The sequence below is a fragment of the Solanum lycopersicum genome, chromosome 2, assembly GCF_036512215.1.
Source record: "Solanum lycopersicum chromosome 2, SLM_r2.1".
Lineage (NCBI taxonomy): Eukaryota > Viridiplantae > Streptophyta > Magnoliopsida > Solanales > Solanaceae > Solanum > Solanum lycopersicum.
Genome location: NC_090801.1, coordinates 44,808,231 through 44,829,051, shown reverse-complemented (window position 1 = coordinate 44,829,051; position 20,821 = coordinate 44,808,231). Strand labels below are relative to the sequence as shown.

General features: G+C 30.6%; 1 long non-coding RNA gene across 1 annotated transcript; it reads left to right on the top strand.

Moving 5' to 3' along the window:
* Positions 1-1,010: 1,010 nt before the first annotated feature.
* LOC109119549 (uncharacterized) lies at positions 1,011-3,312 on the top strand. The gene is made up of 2 exons (XR_002026797.3): positions 1,011-1,865; positions 3,072-3,312. It is a non-coding gene; the product is annotated as an uncharacterized lncRNA (long non-coding RNA).
* Positions 3,313-20,821: the final 17,509 nt, after the last annotated feature.

The window sequence follows — 20,821 nt, the reverse complement described above, 5'->3', positions numbered from 1 at the left end:
AATCATCCAAAAATTAGATTTTTTGATTGAAAAACAAGTAGCCACAAACAAGTGGTCTTCTTCTTCTTCTTCTTCTTCTTCAATAGTGGCTTGGGCAACTGCTTCATCCTTTTGAAATTTGTCTTTGTACATTACAACTTCATGACCATGTTGTTTGCAGTTCTTGCACTGTGCATCTGGTCTTTTCCAACATTTATATGGAGCCACAAAACTCAAAATAAGGGTAATTTTTTGAAAAATTACCTACCTTTGGCTGGCTACTAATGCTCCTTCAACCATGTTATCTTACCTCATAAGTCTCCTTTGTTCCTGAGCGTGCAAATAATTTAACAATTTGCCAAGGTAATTTTAGACAGATCTTATATATCTTTCGAGCACTGTAACAAAAACTTTTTCAACAACTCTTATATCTTTAAATTTTGTGCCTAGTAATTTTACCATTTGACAATACCAAACAATGTCAGAGTATTCCTTGAATATTTATGACTCTTTCATTTTCTGCAATTCGAATTCCCTCATTAAACTTAATACCTTCATTCCTCGTATTCTTTCGTTTCCAACATATTCTTTCTTCAGACTATTTCAAATATCTTTGTTTATGTGAGAGCCATGACTTTTGTAAAATAGTTATCGAAACAGCAACAAACACAGTTGTTTTTGACTTCATGATTTTATTTTTCGGGTGACTGTTGATTGGGACCACGGTGGGATTATTTAGCAGCGGAATGATTTCTTAATCTTCTTCTACGGCTTCCCAAACCAAAAGCCTCCAAGTAAGTTTTCATTCTCACAGTCCATAGTTGATAATTCTCACCATAAAAAATAGGAGGGTCATTCCAGAAATACTATTTTCAGAATTCATTTTTTTTACTCACAAGTCCCTCAAAAAGAAGGCTTCAGATACCAATTATTGATTTTTAATAAAGAAATTAAAAAAAAATAAAGAAATTAAAAAAATAACAGAGAAAGACTTTAAGAAAAGAAATACTGCAATATTATTAAGATAATCCAAAGAGTTATATTTTTATATATAATTTCTAACTAAATAGAAAAATATGTTACTTATTAGTATAATTCAAACAATAAATAAAAGAACTAATTCCTAGACTCAAATTACATTAGATTTTAATAAAATAATTTAATAATTCTAAAATAGCTAACTGTTTTATTTTTGCAATATCGTAAGATTTATATTCAATGAGATTTATATTCAATGATTCTCCATCAACGATTCAATTTTCCGACAACCAAAATCCAACTATTCTTCTTCCAAAACAACAACCAGAAACCAACCATTAAACCACCCTTGCTCTGCCGTTTTCTCCCAGTCTAGATACACCCCAAAACCCCAAACCCCATTTTCATTCTTCTTTAACCAGACAACTTCAGCCACCCACCCAGCAGCAGCTGAAACAGCACTAAACAACAACTCCAAACTCACCGAAAAAAGCCACAAACTCCATAAAAACCCACCAGAAAACCCCATCAAAAACCCCGTCCAAACCCCCCATTTATCGAGCTCCACCAGCTCACTACCGGCAAACGGAACCAGACCCACAACCACTCGAACAAGCTGAAACACCACCAGAATCGGAACACCAAACAACAATCCCGCAAGCTCCGAGCTCTAACACGCCAACAATGGTGCCGACGCCGACGGACCACCATTTCTTCCTCAACGTTAGTAACTACGGTAAATGATAGCTCACTATATTCTTTTTATCCTTCATCGTTTTTGTTTTGTTTATTCTGTGCATTTCAGATCTGGCCGGAGGGTTTCAAACTCCGGCCATTGTTATTTTCTTCTTCATGTTATCAAGTCACTGATATTTTGAAATTCATCCAAAGTCAAACTCCAGTAGCAGGTATTTGTTCCATTTTAGCAGGGTTAGTGAATGTGGTTCGTTTCAATTCTTTTTATTTCCATATTTATTTATGTGGCTAATTCATTTATTTATGGTTGTCCTATATTTACTCATGTTTGGTTGCTGTTAGTTTTGTTACACCGGATATAATGAGTTAATACCTCAGATGATCACTCAATTATTCTCTCGGAAAATCACTCAACTTTAAATTTTCACTCAAAAATCACTCGACTATTGCTTTCTTTCTCAAAAAGTTACTCTACTTTGAATTTTAACTCAAAAGTCACTCAACTATCCACTCTTTCATTCAATCTATTAAATTTTTTTTAATTAAAAATTATTGATATTAATTATTTATATAACAAACCAAATTTAAAAAATAAATTAAACCATTTAGTGATCCATCCATCTAACCCGACCCATTAAAAAATATGATATGACCCATTTTATTTTATCTTTAATTTTAAATTAATTCCTCTCTTTAAACCTTGAATTAGGATTAAAGACAAAATAAAATGGGTCATATCATATTTTTTAATGGGTCGAGTTAGGTGGGTGGATCACTAAATGGTTTAAATGCTATTTTTATAAATTTTGGTTTGTTATATAAATAATTAATATCAATAAATTTTAATAAAAAAACAATTTAATAAATTGAGTGACTTTTTGAGGAAAAAGTAAATAGTTGAGTGATTTTTGAATTAAAATTCAAAATTGAGTAACTTTCTGAGAAAGAAGTGCATAGTTGAGTGACTTTTGAGTTAAAATTAAAAGTTGAGTGACTTTCTGAGAAAAGAATGCATAGTTGAGTAACCTTCTGAGGTATTAACTCTGGATATAATGCATTTTTATAAGAATTTTAGTGAGATTTATTGTTATCATTGGTCACTATTTTCACAGTAATATTATTTTATGTTATCTTTTCTAATGTTAGTTTTATGTGATTTTGTATATGGAAAATGTCAAAGTTTAGTTGGCCAATAAAAAAAAATCCGTTGGTTTTCGAGGTCTATTCATTATAAAAGGCGAAATATTAGTTTAAGTTTATATATATTTTGTGTTGTGATTGATCGATGAAAAAATTACTATCGATTAACAATGTCTTCCATGTATATAAAACGAATTTTTATTTTAAGTTATTATTTATTTCATTTATTCTTATTCATGTTTATTTAGTATTAACACTTTTACGAAGTGTGTTTACAGGTACACGAAGCTTCTTCCCATTGGAGCTATTCGAATAAAGTTCGAATCATATTGTTTAGCTACTATTGTATATATTATCGATGTTAGACAACTTTTAGGTCGTGTCTTACATTATTATAATTTTATTTTATTACTCATGTATATTGCATGTTATTATATTTGTATATTATTTTTAACTTCTTCTCAATTTGATAAAATAAATTCAGTTGGGATCCATAGTTGTGGATTTCAAAGGATGCCTAACGCCTTCTCTTCGGAATAACCTGAACTCTTATCTAGAATTTAATGGTTTCGTAGATCACATTAATTGGTTTCCTATTTTCCCCTAAAATTAGGTGGCGACTCCCTTTAAAATTTGTTTATTCTTTAAATTCTTTAAAATGAGTTAATTGATTATTTTTTGAATCACCACGACGTTTCGCCCTTTGAATAAAGTAGAGATGTAAACTATGTAAATTTAATATTTGTTACAATTATTAGAGGAGTAACTAATCTACGCAGCCATCTTCTAGGAAGGGTTCTGCTTCAAATAGTTCTCAGATGTAATTTAATATTTGTACTCTCCAACAAAATTTGACTCTAATTCTCGTGTCAAGTCGACGGTAACATCCTTCTGTGTTGAAAATCCTGCACAAAACTCTTGTGCCTCTAATTCATTATCACTAGTTCAAATTACTGAATTAATCCAAGCTACTTGTTTGGAAGTTAATTTTGGCAATCTATAATTCCTCCTCTCGGTGTTGATCTAGTCTCTAAATAAAACTAATGTTTCAACTTTTTCCGCCAATGAATGTCAATGATGTTCAAGTTGAATCCTTGTCCCACTAAAAGCAGCCTCCGATGCAACTGATGAAACTTGAATAGCTAGAATATCGCGAACCATTTTGCTAAGAATTGGAAATTTAATGCTCCGTCTTCTCCACCATGCTAATATTTCTACATTGCCATCATCGTCGTAACTATTTTCAAAAGACTGATTAAGAAATTCTTAAAAATTACCACTATTAGAAGAATTAAGACAAAAAAAATCCTCGCATAAAATTATTGATTTGATCTTTACTAGTAGCATGAGAAGTTTGTCCAATTTCTCCTTCAATAGTTTCTATATTTTTCATACAAAATTTTTGCTTCTACTTTTATTCTAGATTTATACAATTCACAAGTTGAAATTTCTTCAGGTGAAATTTCTAAAGTATCATAAAATGTCCCAACAAGTCCTGCACACCTCATTATTTATATTCACGGTTCAATAAAGTAGTAATTAAATAAATTTGAGTTATAGAAAAGAATATTTGTAAAAATTTTCAATCATACCTTCAATTGCAACTCTAAATTTTTCATTTTTTTTTGTATTTAGAAAATTGAATTGAAATATCACAAATATTTGTTAATATTGATGAAATAGTACGATAATAAATTCCAGAAAACATGGTTGTAGCATGATAATAAAGTCTTCAAAATTTCAATAGTTCTTTAGCTTCTTCTCAATCTTCTTCACAAATTTTGTCTAATGGGTCAATATTATGAGCATTAAGCATCATTTGTATGGGTCCTTCATATTCATAAGTAACTGTAAACATTTCGTAAAAGGAATTTCACCTTATTTTAATATATTTTTAAACTTTTCTTGGTGGCAAATTAGACAGTACACAACGCTCGTTAAATTTCCTAATTCTAGAAGGTCTAAGAGCATAAAAAAATAATAAAATAAAATATTCAATTTTCATACAGCCACAATCAAATAATGAAATGTCATCTTGTACAACTAAGTTTAATACATGTGCAACACATCTAACATGAAAAACATTACTATCAATTGGACATAATCTAACTTTTAACATACTAGCAACATTTCTATTATTAGATGCATCGTCTAATGTGACACTCATTACTTTATCTATAAACATGTAAAAATCTAAAAACCCAAAATATTTGATGCTGCATATGCACCATTTTTTTCTCTACACATTCTTTATAACTTAAGATTCTTTTTTGCAAATTCCAGTTATGATGAATTCAATGTGTTGTAATAGTTAATAATCATGTCCATTAACACTACGCCCCATGTCTGAAGTTATAGACACTATACAATCTAATATGCTAAATAAACAACAAAGATATTGACAATGTAGGATTATAGAAAGAAATCAACGAATTGTGTACCTTATAGTTTTGCAGTGGAAGTCGATTTCTTCAAAATCCTGCTTTGAATCACTAGGAATCAAAGATAGATTCACAAACTAAATGTATCTTCGAAAAGAAAAAGTTTTTTTATCTTCTAATTTGTGTTTTCTGTTGTTGGTATTTTTACGTTGCCTGTCTCACACAATCAACCACAAAGGAATAAATCTTTTTTAATAAGAGGGTTCAATTTAATAATTGTTCCCTCTTATTTTCCAAATAAGAGATAAGTAATTCTTATCTCTTTTCAGATAATTGATCTCCAGGGTCGGGTCGGGTCAGTCCAATAGGTGACCCTCCACCTAAATTTACAAACAATGTTTACCTTGATATAAAAAAAACATCAGATTTTATAGTATTTCTTAAAACACCGTTAAAATAATAATTATAAGTTTGTTGAATATATTCAATAAAATAGGAATGAATGAGCCTTTTCTTTAATGGTAATTGCATAAATGAGCCAAACTTTTAACTGATACATAAATGAGCCTTTTCTGAAAGTTCGACGACATATTTGAGCCTTTTCGCTAAAAATCTTCAATCAATAGAAAATGTATTTATAAATTCTTTAACAAATCTGTTGGTATGACATTTTAATACTAATAAAAGTATATTATATCATTTATGTCTATTGATGGACATTACATTTGCCTTTTTACTCTCATCAATTGTGGAAGAAAGTGATCATTAGTTTTTGTAACTTATGTAACCATCAACTCTTCATTTCATCCATTATGCAATATTTATGTCTTGTAACTTATGTAACATTTGAGTCATTCATTTAACAAATTTACTACCCACTATCTTCCATTTCATTGCAAGGAAGACTTCATCAACTATAAATAGTGTGGTGTTTCTTTGTGTTGGTAGAGAAAAAAATAACAAGAGAAATACAAGAAAATATATAGAGTAAAGATGAGTAGTATTTTATTACGTTTATATTGAATGTAGTAGTGAAAGAGAGAGTTGAGACAAAGAATAATATTCTAAGTTTTGAATTGTATTCACTATATACCAAACAAAGTATTATATGTTGAAGGAAGGTGTTCTTTTTGTGGAGCTTTGGACTCTTCAACTAATCCGGAGTTGCTTGAGTTGTACATGTTGTTGGGCTGTTGTATCTTGGAGGAGACTAGTCAAGAGTATTACTGCTGGATTGGTGTAGATTATGCCGTAGTGGGCTTGAATCTCTTCAAAGAGAGCGAGATATTTGTGCATCATGTAAGAATTATTATTATTATTATTATTATTTCTTGCTTATGGCTCAAGTTTACTTGTAACCTAAGTAATACCATAAATATTATTTAAAAAGGAATAGAATTCGTCCGTACATTGGTTACTTGATGGATGTACCAGATTAAATAATAACCTCTATAAATTGGTCATCCCTCCACCCATTAGGGTTAACCACATATGCTCTACAATAATAATTCCAATTGTGGTAACATAATGTAAGGGCAAGGAGGTAGAAACCAATTTACGACTAACGCTTTCTCTTTTTTCTGTGATGGTGTTTTCCTCATCAGGTATGTACCCCTAACGATTTATATGTAAGATTATCGTGTTCAAGATCCTGATATTATGTTATCAAAAGTATTTAATCTTACATTTGGCATCAGAGCCTGGATTATTTGAACATATAATCTTCATAAATTATATAACCACATCAGCCTTGGTAGGGTAATAAAGAGTAATTACCGCCCACCATTCCTAAATAAATATATAATTATGTTTTGCTTTAGATTGCTCAAATCTGAAAATTTTAATCCTCCCATAATGTAATAATTATGTTTTCTTTAGATTGTGTAATAAGTTAAAGTGGTCGTTATATTAAGTAATAAATAATATATGTGTACTTAGTGCCATATAGTTTGTTAGTCACTAAAGTGGCCAAACTAGAAATTAATGTTTACAAATATAATATTTATGTTCACTTGGCATATGTGAATAGTACAATTCATTATTTGTTGGCACGTTCAATATTTCAAGAGGGACTGAGTCTAATTTTTCAACATGATGCATTGATTATGCTTTTATAGTTTGTTAGCAACCAAAGTGGCCAAACTAAAATGTTAATAATTATTCACATGCACAAAAAATTTATGATGTTATTTATGCTTTATATTTATATAATTTGTCACCAGAGTGGTCAAACTAGAGAAATTAACATATACACATATAATGTTTATGATCACTTGATGCATGCATTATGTTTCTATAGTTTGTAGTCACCAAAGTGGCCAAACTAAAACGTTTAAAATTATTCATATGAACAAAAATTATGATGTTATGTGTTTTTTGTATTTATATAGTTTGTACTCACCAAAGTTGCCAAACTAGAGAAAATTAACGTTTACATATATCATGTTTATGATCACTTATGCCTCTATTATGTTTCTATAGTTTGTTAGTCACCAAAGTGGCCAAACTAAAATATTTAAAATTATTCACATGCACAAAATTTTATGATATTATGTATGCATTTGTATTCATATAACTTGTTAGTCACCAAAGAGGACAAACTAGTATGATTGAGAAAAATATGCACTCATAAAATTGTCATTTATCTATGAAAGTTAACTAAATGTCTATATTGAAAAATAAATAGATAAATTGATTTTCACTATTGCTAGAACTTAAAAGTTTTACCCAAAGGTGAATCTATCATTCTACGAATAGTGAAAAACTATGAGGTAAATTAATATTTTCAATTAAACATATATTGTATATCCAAAGATGTCATATATGTTTGATTAAAATTATTAATTTTCTATTAAAGATTTTTTTAAAATGATATTTAAATTATGATAATGTGTCGTAGTATCTACCCAAAGGAGAATTACGATGTACTTTTGTCGTTTTACTAAATTCACATTATTCTTTATATGTGAACATGTATCTATTTGCAGTTATTCCTCTTCATTCGTCTGTTACTGTGTTCAATGGGTTGAATTTCTCTGAATGTCATGACCAAGTCAAGTTTCACTTAGGTGTGATGGATCTTGACTTGGCTTTGTTGAATGAAAAAATTACTGTTATTACAGATAAGAGCAGTAAGGATGAGAAATCTTTTCATCAATCATGGAAATGCTCAAACAGATTGAGCCTTATATTCATGCGAACAATTGTTGCTAAAAATATTAAGAGTTCTATTTCACAAACTGAAAGTGTCAGCAAATATCTGATGTTTGTGGAAGAACGCTTTCATTCAACTAATAAGTCTCTCGGTGGTACACTAATGACTGAACTGACGACCATGAAGTTTGATCGATAGTGTAGTATGAAAAATCATATCATTGAGATGACTAACGTTGCAGCAAGACCTCGAACCTTAGGGATGAAAGTGGATGACACCCATTGCATCTTGAGTATGGATAATTTTAGATTAACTATAACACTATTAAGGATAAATGGGATGCTAGTGCATTGTCCAGTATGCTTACTACTGAAGAGTCAAGACTTAAGAAACATGAGGTCATTTCATTAACCTCATGGGTCAAGAAGCTGATAAAGGACTTAAAGTGAAGGTTAACAAGTTTAAGAAAAAGAAAGCACCTGCTAAAGTTTCACATAATGCTCATAAGGTACTCGAGGATGATGTGTGTCGTTTCTGTAAAAAAAAGGACACTATCAGAAAAGATTGCTTGAAACGTAAAACTTAATTTGAAAAGAAAGGTATATTTAGTGTCGTTATTTGTTTCGAATCAAATTTAGTAGAAGTTCCTAATAATACTTGGTAACTTGATTCTAGTGCAATTACTCATGTATTCACTATGTTGTATGGATTCACTACGATCCAAACTACTAATTCAAATAAAAATAAATAAAAAATAAATAAATAAATTTTGTTCATGGAAAATCGCATAAAGACTAAAATTGAAGGCATAGAGACTTATAGTTTGATCTTGGAGACTTGACATCAACTTGATCTATTACAGACTCTTTATGTTTCTTCAATTTCTAGAAATTTGATTTCTCTTTCAAGACTTAATGTTTCTGGATATGATTTAAGTTTGGACAATGATAATTTAAATTTATATAAGAATACTATTTTTATGATTCTGATTTTCTTATTGATGGTTTATATAGATTGAAACTTGAATGTAATTCGACGTAGTTCACTAAATGAAAGTTCTACTTATTTGTGGCATAAAAATTTGCGTCATGTATCCAAAGAAAGATTAAAAAAGTTAGTGAAGGATGAGATTCTTTAGAATATGAATTTTATTGATCTTGATATATGTTTGGATTGCATTAAAGGAAAACAAATCAAGCATATCAAGAAAGGTGTCACAGTGAACACTTAGCTTCTTGCAAATTATACACACTGATATTTGCGGACCCTCTGATGTTCCATCTTTAGGTGGATATAAACATTTTATCACCTATATAGATGATTTTTCACATTATGAATTTATCTATTTGTTGAAATAAATCTCAAGCAACGGGCGCTCTCTAAGTTTACGTTATTAAGGTTAAAAGACAATTAGATAAGAAAGTGAAATCATTAGGTCAGAATAGAGACGGTGAATATTATAAAAAATTGTAACGAATCAGAATAATGTCTAAGTCCATTTACAAAATTCCTTTGGAATGGTGAAGTTGGTGGGAGTGTTGAACGGCAAAGTGTGGAAATTAATGAGGTAAAGGTAAATATCTCATTCCCAAGAATGTACCTTCTTCTGCATCAATTACAAATGTTGTTCCTCTTTTTGTTGAAGAACTCTTCAACAATGTTGAACAATATTTGGGTGAAATACTTCAAGAAGGAACTAACTCATAAGTATCTAAAGCAAATGACCACAAACAATATCATAAAGAAAATTGGTCATTATGTGATTTATTTGCAAGAGTCAAATATTGACATTGGAATTAATAAAGATTTGACGTCATTTTCACAAGAAACATAAAATAATGAGTCTGATAAACGGACTAATGTCATGAATGTAGAGTTAAAATCCATGGAATACAAAAAAGTTTGGGGTCTCGTTCAATTATCAGAAAGTTCTAAAATAATCAAGTGTAGATGAGTCTTCAAGACCAAACCCGATTCAAATAGTAATATTGAATGATATAAAGTCAGACTTGTTGCCAAATGATATACTAAAAAAGGAGACATTGATTATAAAGAGTCATTTTCACCGATCTCAAAGAAAGACTTGTTAAGAATTATTTGTCTTTAGTAGCTCATTATTATTTAGAGTTACACCAAATGAATGTGAAAATTGTCTTTCTTAATGTAGACGTTGAATGAGGATGTGTATATGGACTAACCAAAGGGTTTCGAAATTAAAGAAAAAGATCAAATAGTGTGTAAACTAAAGAAGTCAACATATGAACTCAAACAAGCCTCACAAAAATGGCATATAAAGTTTAATGATACAATAACATCTTTTGAATTTAAGGAAATTATTGTTGATCCGTGTATATACCTGTATTATGATAACATTTTACTTGTTGTTAATGATATAGGCATAATTGCGTAAAACAAATGATTTTCTCTCTATGAACTTTGAAATGAAAGATATGGGTGAGACATCCTATGTGATAAGGATAGAAATATTTCATGATTTTAGGGATAGAAATATTCCATAATAGATCACAAGAATTATAGGGACTGTCTTAAAGTGGCTATATCAAAAAAGTTCTAGAAGGATTTAACGTGAACAATTGTTCAGCCAGAATAGTTCCTATTAAAAGGAAACAAATTTAATCTCATATTATGCCCAAATGTAGAACGAAAAGAAAATGGTCTCAATTCCTTAAATTTCTTTTGTTGAAAGTTTGATGTATGTTCAAACTTGTACATGACCATATATGAGCTTTGTGGTCAGAATGTTAGAAAGATGTTAAATTAATCCTAGAATGAATCACTATAAAACTACAAAGAATGTTTATGGCATGTTATGAAACCATAATTCATACGTTATGGCTGCAAAACTTTATTTCAGGACTTGGGGTTCTCGACACCATTACCAAGCCACTGAAAATTTATTGTGATAATGATGCAGCAGTATTCTTCTCCAAGAATGATCCCAGCAACCCACTATCATATCGAAATTCTAATCGTCTGTAGAGAAGTCCGTATTTTTCCAATCAACTTCATTCAAAATTGGAATAGTATTCTTCTCCAAGAATGATAAGTATCCAAATGTGCCAAACATATGGAATTAAAGTACTTTACTATCGAGGAAGAAATTCGGAAACAAAGAGTGTTGCTTAAGAATATTAAAATTGATCTCATGATTGCAGATCTGTTAACAAAAAGCTTACAATCAAAGACATTTAAAGAACATGTTCAAAAATTGGGTCTTGATTGTACTTATGATTGATACATTTATGATGTTTTACACTCTGAACTCAAATTATGTGTTTCTAATATACATTAATGAATATCTTGTTTCTCATAATGGTGTACACATTATTATTTTGAGAAATTACAAGATGAATCTTTATGAAAAAATATTGTGGACCGTAATGTTATATGTTTTTATAGCTTATGAACCTAGTATGATAATTTGTTAATGTAGTAGTATATGTAAGGAAGTATGTAGCTTAAAATTTATGTACAACCGCCATAACTCGCATTAGTAGTTTGTTATATTGTGGTATGCATGATGGACATTATAGAAGAGATCTATTGCATGCGCAACTAATGTTTATTAAATATTAATGATATATGGTTATTGGTCCAAGTGGGAGAATATAAGAATTATTATTATTATTATTAATTATTTCTTTCTTATGGCCCAAGTTTACTTGTAACCCAAGTATTACCATAAATAGTATTTAATAAGGAATAAATCTCCTGCGTACATTGGTTACTTGATGGACGTACCAGATTAAATCATAACCTCTATAAATTGGTCCTCCCTCCACCCATTAGGGTTAACCACATATTCTCTACAATAATAATTCCATCGGTGACGGTTGTGGTAACACAAATGAGGTAAAACCAATTTACGACTAACGCTTCCGCTCTTCTCTGTGATGGTGTCTTCCTCATCAGGTATGTACCCCTAACGATTTCTATGTAAGATTATCGTGTTCTAGATCCTGATATCATGTTATTAAAGTATTTAATCTTACACATTATCCTAAAGATTTTTATAAAAATTTTTCATTTTATTTCAAATGTAATTTATTGTATTTGTGGTATATAACACCAACAATTTTAAGGAGATTCATGTTTTGTTACAGTTTGAAAAAAATGTGGATATCAAGATAGGGATCTCAACATCATTACGCTCAAACGTCGCTCTCTTTAAGAGATGGAAGAGAAGAGGTGTACGGTAAGGTATTTTTCTACTTGCTCAAAAGTAGAGAAAAGGTAAAAAAAAAAAAATTACCTAGTATTTTCATAAATAAAGTGAATCTACTTTTCATGTAAAAGGAGTATGTTTGAATTCTTGAAATAGTGAGGGTTTATGAAATGAGAAAAAAATTATTGTGAAATTATGATCTTTGCTTCTATTAAAAAAATGTTCTAAAAGAGTGTTACAAGTGCATATATATTAGTTGTTGAATAAATCACATGTTATTATTTGGTTGTAATGTGACGTTTTTTGATCTAACATGAGAGTTTTAAATAAATTATGAAAATTATTTTGCATAGTCATTTAACATAAAATGTTATGATGAGATAAATTTCATTCTTGAAATGAAAAAAATACTATAAAATTCGTGATGAAGTTTTCCTTGTCAAGTCACATATTATGGAAATAATTGTGTAATGAAATTTTGTTGGTTGTGTGAGGCTTGCAACTCTTTTTTATTTAATTGTGTAAGAAAGTTGTGACAAATAAAAAAAATGAAGTTTGCTAGTCTAATAAATATATGAAGTATGCGACTAACAATTTGACTTGATGTTGTGTTTGCAGTATAAGTACTTTGAAGGTACAAGCAAACTAGATGAGAAAAAATTTGGTGGGATGAGAAAAGCAAATTATTTGTTGCTATTTCTAAATGAAGGTTGAAGTAAAAAAAATTTAAACTACAACTAGTGAAAAAGTGAATTGAAACACTTTATTCTAGAAAATATTTTTTCTAATTTTGATTAAATATGAAAACATCAATATAGTGGTTGAATACAAAATCGTTACTATAACGGTAAATTTAGACTCATGAGGAGAAAAACATAATATTGTGAGATTATATTGATCGTTGGTATACCATCAATGTTGATTGTGTTAAAACTTGTGATAATCTTGCAGATTCATGATCTAAGGCCTTAGCAAGATAAAGAGTCTGAAGCACATTGAGGGGATGAAAATTGAAACTCATAAATTCCGAGTCATATATGAGGAAACCCAACCTGGGGACTTGAGATCCTATAACCAGGTTCAATGGGAAGAACGAATAATATCATGATTTCTTGTGAGATGCACTACTGTTAATTTTATTCAATTCCTATGATGTGAGTGCATTTATCCTATAGTTATTTGTAGAGGTTGAGTTTTTAAACTCTTAATGAAAATCTGTATCTCGTATGAGTGGGGTGTCAAATTATAGGAGTACCCTTGACAGATTTCACCTATGTGAGTGTTCTCAAAAACATTCATAAAATCGGGATAGCACAAGGTCGTAGCGTGCTGACTATTAAAGTTTATGTCAACACCTTGATTATTGTGTGTGAGTAGTAATTCTTTATTTCTCTTAAGCAGTCATAGTTCAAGTATGAGACTTCTACTGACTCTAGAGTAAAGGTTATTGTTTTACTAAGTGAAGGTTTAATGCAGAGCACACCTTCATTATGCATAATAGTCTACCTTCAACTAAGTTGTAAAAAACTCTCTTATCTTAATATTAAATGAGTGGGGGTTGTTGGTGTGACATTTTAATATTAATTAAGTATATTATATGTCACATTATATATCATGTTATGTCTATCGATGGACATTACATTTGTACCTCTTTACTCTCATCAATTGTGGAAGAAAATGGTTATTAGTTTTTGTAACTTATGTAACCATTAACTCTTCATTTCATCCATTATTCAATATTTATGTCTTGTAACATATGTAACATTTGAGTCATTCATTTAACAAAATTACTACCCACTATCTTCTTATTCATTGCAAAGAAGAATTCATCAACTATAATAGTGTGGTATTCCTTTGTATTGGTAGAGAAAAACAACAACAACAAGAGAAGTACAAGAAAATATATAGAGAAAAGATGAGTAGTATTTTATTATGTTTATATTGAAATTGGTGTAGTAGTGAAAGAGAGAGTTGAGACAAAGAATAATATTCTAAGTCTTCAATTATATTCGCTATATACCAAAGAGAGTATTATATGTTGAAGGAAGGTGTTCTTTTTCTGGAGTTTGGACTTTTCAACTAATCCGGAGTTGTACATGTTGTTGGATTGTTGTATCTTCGAGGAGACAAGTCAAGAGTATTAATGCTGGATCGGTGTAAATTATGCCACAATGAACTTGAATCTCCTTAAAGAGACCGAGATGTCCGGGTCTCAGCCTAAAGATATATTTATAAATTTTTGTTTATTTTATTTCAATTGTATTTTGTTATATTTATGCTATACTACACCAACAAAATCTATATATTTTTTAATAGAATTAATACTGCGCATCACGCGGATTACTTATACTAATATAGATAATAACCTTGATATACCTAACAAAAAGAGAATTATCACAACCTATTTTACATGAGATACATAGTTGGGACTATCCAGATTTTTAGCTACGAGGCTAAAACATATATATACACGTCTTCGTGATTTACCTCTCGAAAGAAAAAATACAAAAAGCTTTTAACTGATTACAAAAGTAAACTTATAACGTTTGAATTGTAAAATTTGAATAAAGGTCATCTTTGATTTATTCAATTAGAAAGTCACTCAACTTTATTTTATCTTTCTAGTCACTCAACTTTGATTTGTTCATTTAGAAAGTCACTCAACTTTATTTTATAACTCAAAGTCAGTCCACTATTAATATTTCACTTCGAAAATCAGTCAATTATTGATATCTTCCTTAGAAAGATTTCTATTTTAAACGAACAATTACAATTGACAAATTTAAATTAAAACATACATCAATTTAAATTAAAACATACAGTAGCATTGCTACTAATATATATATATATATATATATATATATATATATATATATATATATATATATATATATATATATATATATATATATATATAATTTTTTGTGGGTCACACAATTTAACTATTTTAAAAATTTATTAAATAGCTAAGCAGTTGTGAGTAATGTAATAGAAGTATTAAAAAATTAAATTTTAATGGGTACAAATACTTCTTTTTATAACTTTTGAAAGAGGAGTGCTTTTAATTATGATCCAAAAAATCATACTTTATGGATAAGCTCGCCTAATCGAAATCTAGATAGATACTCTTTCTGTCTTTTATTATTTGTCAATTTTTTGTTTTATTGTTATTCTTAATTATTTATGTTTTTTAATAAATTAAGAAGTGATAATATTTTTTATTTGTTATACACTTAATACTTTAAAAATGTAAAATTTTTCATTCATTTCATAATTAATAGGATAAAATAATAAATTCACTACGTCATTAAATTTTTCTTAATAAGTGTCTAAATCTAAAATTGAACAAGTAATTAGAGACCGGGAATATTAAAAATATAGAATTCAACTTCATATTCATATCCATATGATATCAAAAATTAAAACTAAAATTCAATATATCATATTGTAAATAAAATATAAGTACTTCAAAATTATTTTTTCTGATTATGAAAAAATACTAAATTAAAAGATTAATATAAAATATTATAGCAAATAAATTTACGCAAGATGAAGATAGGGAAAGTAAGAGGGTATTTATGATTATAATAAAATAAAAAATAATTGCTAACAAATTTAGAAAATGAACCAAGCTTTTATTATTATTATATATATATATATATATATATATATATATATATATATATATATATATATATATATCGTTATAACAACTCCACACAATTAAACATGGGATACACGTGCAACGCATGTGCCCAGAACTAGTATGTAAAATAATCTATATAATTGAAATCTTGTAGGCAAAATGATTTTAGTTTAAATTGATAAATTAAAATTATGAAAACACCATTCTAACAATAATAATAGAACTTAACTTTAGCGAGTTATTTATCTTTTTTCTTTTCAAATAAGTAAATAATAAATTAACTACTTACCAACAAACGCATATAACTCAGGGAATGTTTGGTTAAAATATCGTAAAATAATTTCTTGCTAGTTTTTTTAAATAATGGAATACCAAAGATTTTATATATATGAAATCTTAATTTTTTTACATAAGAAAAAAATTAAACCTCAATGAGATTGTGATAATTTTTTGTAATTTGTGAATTACTCAAATTAATGTCAAATAATTTCTAAAATTACTCAATCCTTTATGTATTAATCACAAGACTCCACTTTTTAGTATATAGATAGAAATCATTGACATTAAATTTCACTAAAAGAAAATCATTCATTTACACTCTTTCTCTCTTTGCTTCTCATCTTTCTCCGAAGAAAAAGAAAAAAAATGAAGATGGTTTGACACAAAATGAAAAAGACACTCTCACTTAAGCGTAAGAATAGTAACTCACAGAATGAGATACACCATTCAAAATCACATGTTATTCCTTCGCGTTGTCCTCCTTATGTCATTTACCTGTTCCACCACACGTACTAATCCAAGGGTCGTTTTCATTTTCCTTTTCTTTTTATTTTTTGTTTTACTATTTTATGTGTTTTTCTTTTTTTAATCTAAAACTCTCCATCCATGTTTCCCATTTACTTTCCACAATACTTTAAGTTGCTTAACCAGTAAGAGGGTCAGATGACAACAAGCCAACAAAAAATTGTATTGGTTCTATGTGAAATTTAATTTTCTTACTTAAGTAACCTTTATTTGTAGTTTTGATTAAGATGGAAAATGAGACGGGGTGGAATAGTTGCAGAGAAAATCCACCTATGTTTGATTAACTATGGTATAAACGTGCAACACACGTGCACGTGACTAGTATGTAAAAATAATCTATATAATTAAAATCTTGGAAGCATAATAATTATAACTTAAATGCTTAAATTAAAATTATGAATATACCATTCTATCAATAATAATATAACTTAACATTAGCAAATTATTTATTTTTTTTCTTTTCAAATAAGTAAATAATGAATTAACGACTTACCAACCAACACATATAACTCAGAGAATGTTTGATCTAAATATCGTAAAGTAATTTCTTGCTAGTTTTTATTAATAATTGAATACAAAGGATTTTATAAATATTAACTTTGAAATTGTTACAAAAAGAAAATATTAGTTAATTTTTGAAAGACCTTCTTTATTTTATTGACCTCAAGGACACTATAATAAATTTCTGAAATTCGTGCATTACTTAAAATAATGTTAAATTATCTTTAAAATTACTCAATCCTATATGTATTTATCACAAGACTCCACTTCTTACCATACATGTAGAACCCGTTGACATTGAATTTCACAAAAAATCATTTATTCGCACTGTTTTTCTCTTTGCTTCTCATTATACTCCAAAGTAAAAGAAAAAAAATGTCGATGTTCTGGGACAAACTTGTCACGACCCAAACCGGGTTGCAACTGGCACCCACACTTACCCTCCTATGTGAGCGAACCAACCAATCTAATCTTAACATTTCAATATAATATCAACAGAAAGTAATGCGGAAGACTTAAACTCATTAAATAAAGACCAATTCATTAACTTCTAAAATTCAACATCTATTATTCCCCAAAATCTGGAATTCATCATCACAAGAACGTCTACGATCAAATGACTAAACTAAGAGTATTCTAAAAGCTAAAAATACATAAGAAGCTAGTCCATGCCGGAAGTTCAAGGCATCAAGACTTGAAGAAGAAGATCCAGTCCAAGCTAGAACCATTAGCTCACCCTAAATTTCCGATGTAGTAAGACTGGCTTGAATTACTGTTGAGTTGAAGACGATGACACGTTTGCTGCACTCCACAAATAAACAAGAAGAGAACATAAAAGTAGGGGTCAGTACAAAACACGGGTACTGAGTAGATATCATTGGCCAACTCAAAATAGAAATCAATATATATACCAAGTAATATCATAAAATCAACTATGATACTCAACATGTAGCAACAACAAATACTATATCATTAACAATTACCGTCAAGTTCACACATGAGGACTCAAGCCTCGATACCATACTCATTTGGGAATCATGTTCATTAGATTGAGTATATTAACATCTTTCAAGATTCATTATCTTTATTTCTCTTGTGTCGGTACGTGACACTCCGCTCCCTCAATATTCATTAATCCTCTTGTGTCGGTACGTGACACTCCGATCCCCTAAATCTATGTGTCGGTTCGTGACACTCGATCCCCTAAATCTATGTGTCGGTTCGTGACACCCGATCCCCTAAATCTACATGTCAGTTCGTGACACCCGATCCCCTAATACTACGTGTCGGTTTGTGACACCCGATCCCCTAATACTACATGTCGGTTCGTGACACCCGATCCCCTAATTCTACGTGTCGGTTCGTGACACCCGATCCCCTAATACTATGTGTCGGTTCGTGACACCCGATCCCCTAATCTCCTTCCATCAATTCATCAAGCCTTCTTTCTTACCAAGGCATCATCAATCTCATTACTTTAGTTCATCAAGCCTTCTCCCTTACCAAGGCATCATCATTAAAAAGAGATTAGGTTTTTATCAAGATTTGGGATTCAATAACTTCATCATGCTTAATATAATCACAATTATATAATCACGTTCATGCATGCATACAATTAAGCACATAGCAGGGTTTACAATACTACCAATACATATCATTCTCTATTAACAGTTTTACTATGAAAGCATGAAAACCATAACCTACCTCCACCGAAGAATTGCGATCAACAAGCTATCTTCTCAAAATCCTTGCTACCCTCTTCGTTTCTCTCTCTCTCTACTCGTTCTCTTTCTTTTTCTGTTTCTCTTTGTTCTTTCTATTTTTCTTATTCAAACCCTCTTTCTTTTACCCTAATTAACATATAATCAAGTGTAAAAGATGGCAATAATACCCCACTAATTAACTTAAGGTTACCTCTTTTAACCTCCAAGTAATTAGACTTATTAACATTAACCCACTAACCTTATAATTAAAGCAGGAATAGTCAAAAACGTCCCTTAAAACGTATAAAAAAATCCGACCCGGACAGGGATTGCGCAACCTGTGACGGGCTGTCGTGCCTACGACGGTCCGTCCTGCAGGTCGTCGCAAAGTTCAGAGACCCAAATTTCCACCAAGGGTCTGTGACGGTCCGTCCTGCCATTTCGTTACGAAGTTCAGAGAGTCGATTTTCAGTACCCAATTTTCAGTTTTTCTAAGTGTTTTGGAACTAGACCCTGCGACGGTCCGTCGTGCCCATGACAGATCGTCGTTGGGTCCGTCGCCTCAGCCTGTTTTTCCAGAAATAAAATCTGTTGCTCAAAACGACTAAACAGGTCGTTACAATAGATACCAATTTACCCATCGTTCGTCCCCGAACGATCACAACAAGAAAAACAAGGGCGAGAAGGAGTACCTGAATCTTTAAACAAATGTAGGTATCTTTCTTGCATATCTGCCTCCTTCTCCCAAGTGGCTTCTTCAACCGGTCGATTCTTCCATTGCACCTTGATGGATGCAATCTCTCTTGACCTCAACTTGCGAACTTCTCTATCTAAAATAGCAACAGGCTCCTCCTCATAAGACAAGTTCTTATCAAGCAAAACTGAATCCCAACGGATAATGTAGTTTCCATCCCCATGGTATCTTTTCAACATCGACACATGGAATACCGAATGCACTCTGGACAGCCCTGGAGGCAAGGCTAACTCATAAGCCACCTCCCCTACTCGCTTAAGTACTTCAAATGGACCAATATACCTTGGGCTAAGTTTACCTCGCTTACCAAATCGCATCACCCCTTTCATTGGCGAAACCTTCAACAAGACTTGTTCACCCTCCATGAACTCCAAGTCTCTAACCTTTCGATCTGCATACTCTTTCTGTCTACTTTGAGCCGCTAACAACTTTTCTTGAATAGATTTCACTTTATCTAACGATTCTCTCAGAAGGTCAGTACCCCAAGGTCTAACCTCAAATGCATCAAACCACCCAATGGGAGACCTACACCTCCTCCCATATAGTGCCTCAAATGGAGCCATATCAATGCTCGAGTGATAGCTATTATTGTATGAAAATTCCGCTAAGGGTAAGAATCTATCCCAATGGCCACCAAATTCTATCACGCACGCACGAAGCATATCCTCCAACACTTGAATCGTTCGCTCAGACTGACCATCAGTCTGAGGATGGAATGCAGTACTAAGGTCCAACCTAGTACCCAATTCCGCATGCAATGTTTTCCAAAACTTAGAAGTAAACTGCGTACCTCTATCTGATATGATGGATAGTGGAACCCCATGCAATCGAACGATTTCTGAGATATAGATCTTGGCTAACTTCTCGGCATTGTAAGTCACCTTAACCAGAATGAAGTG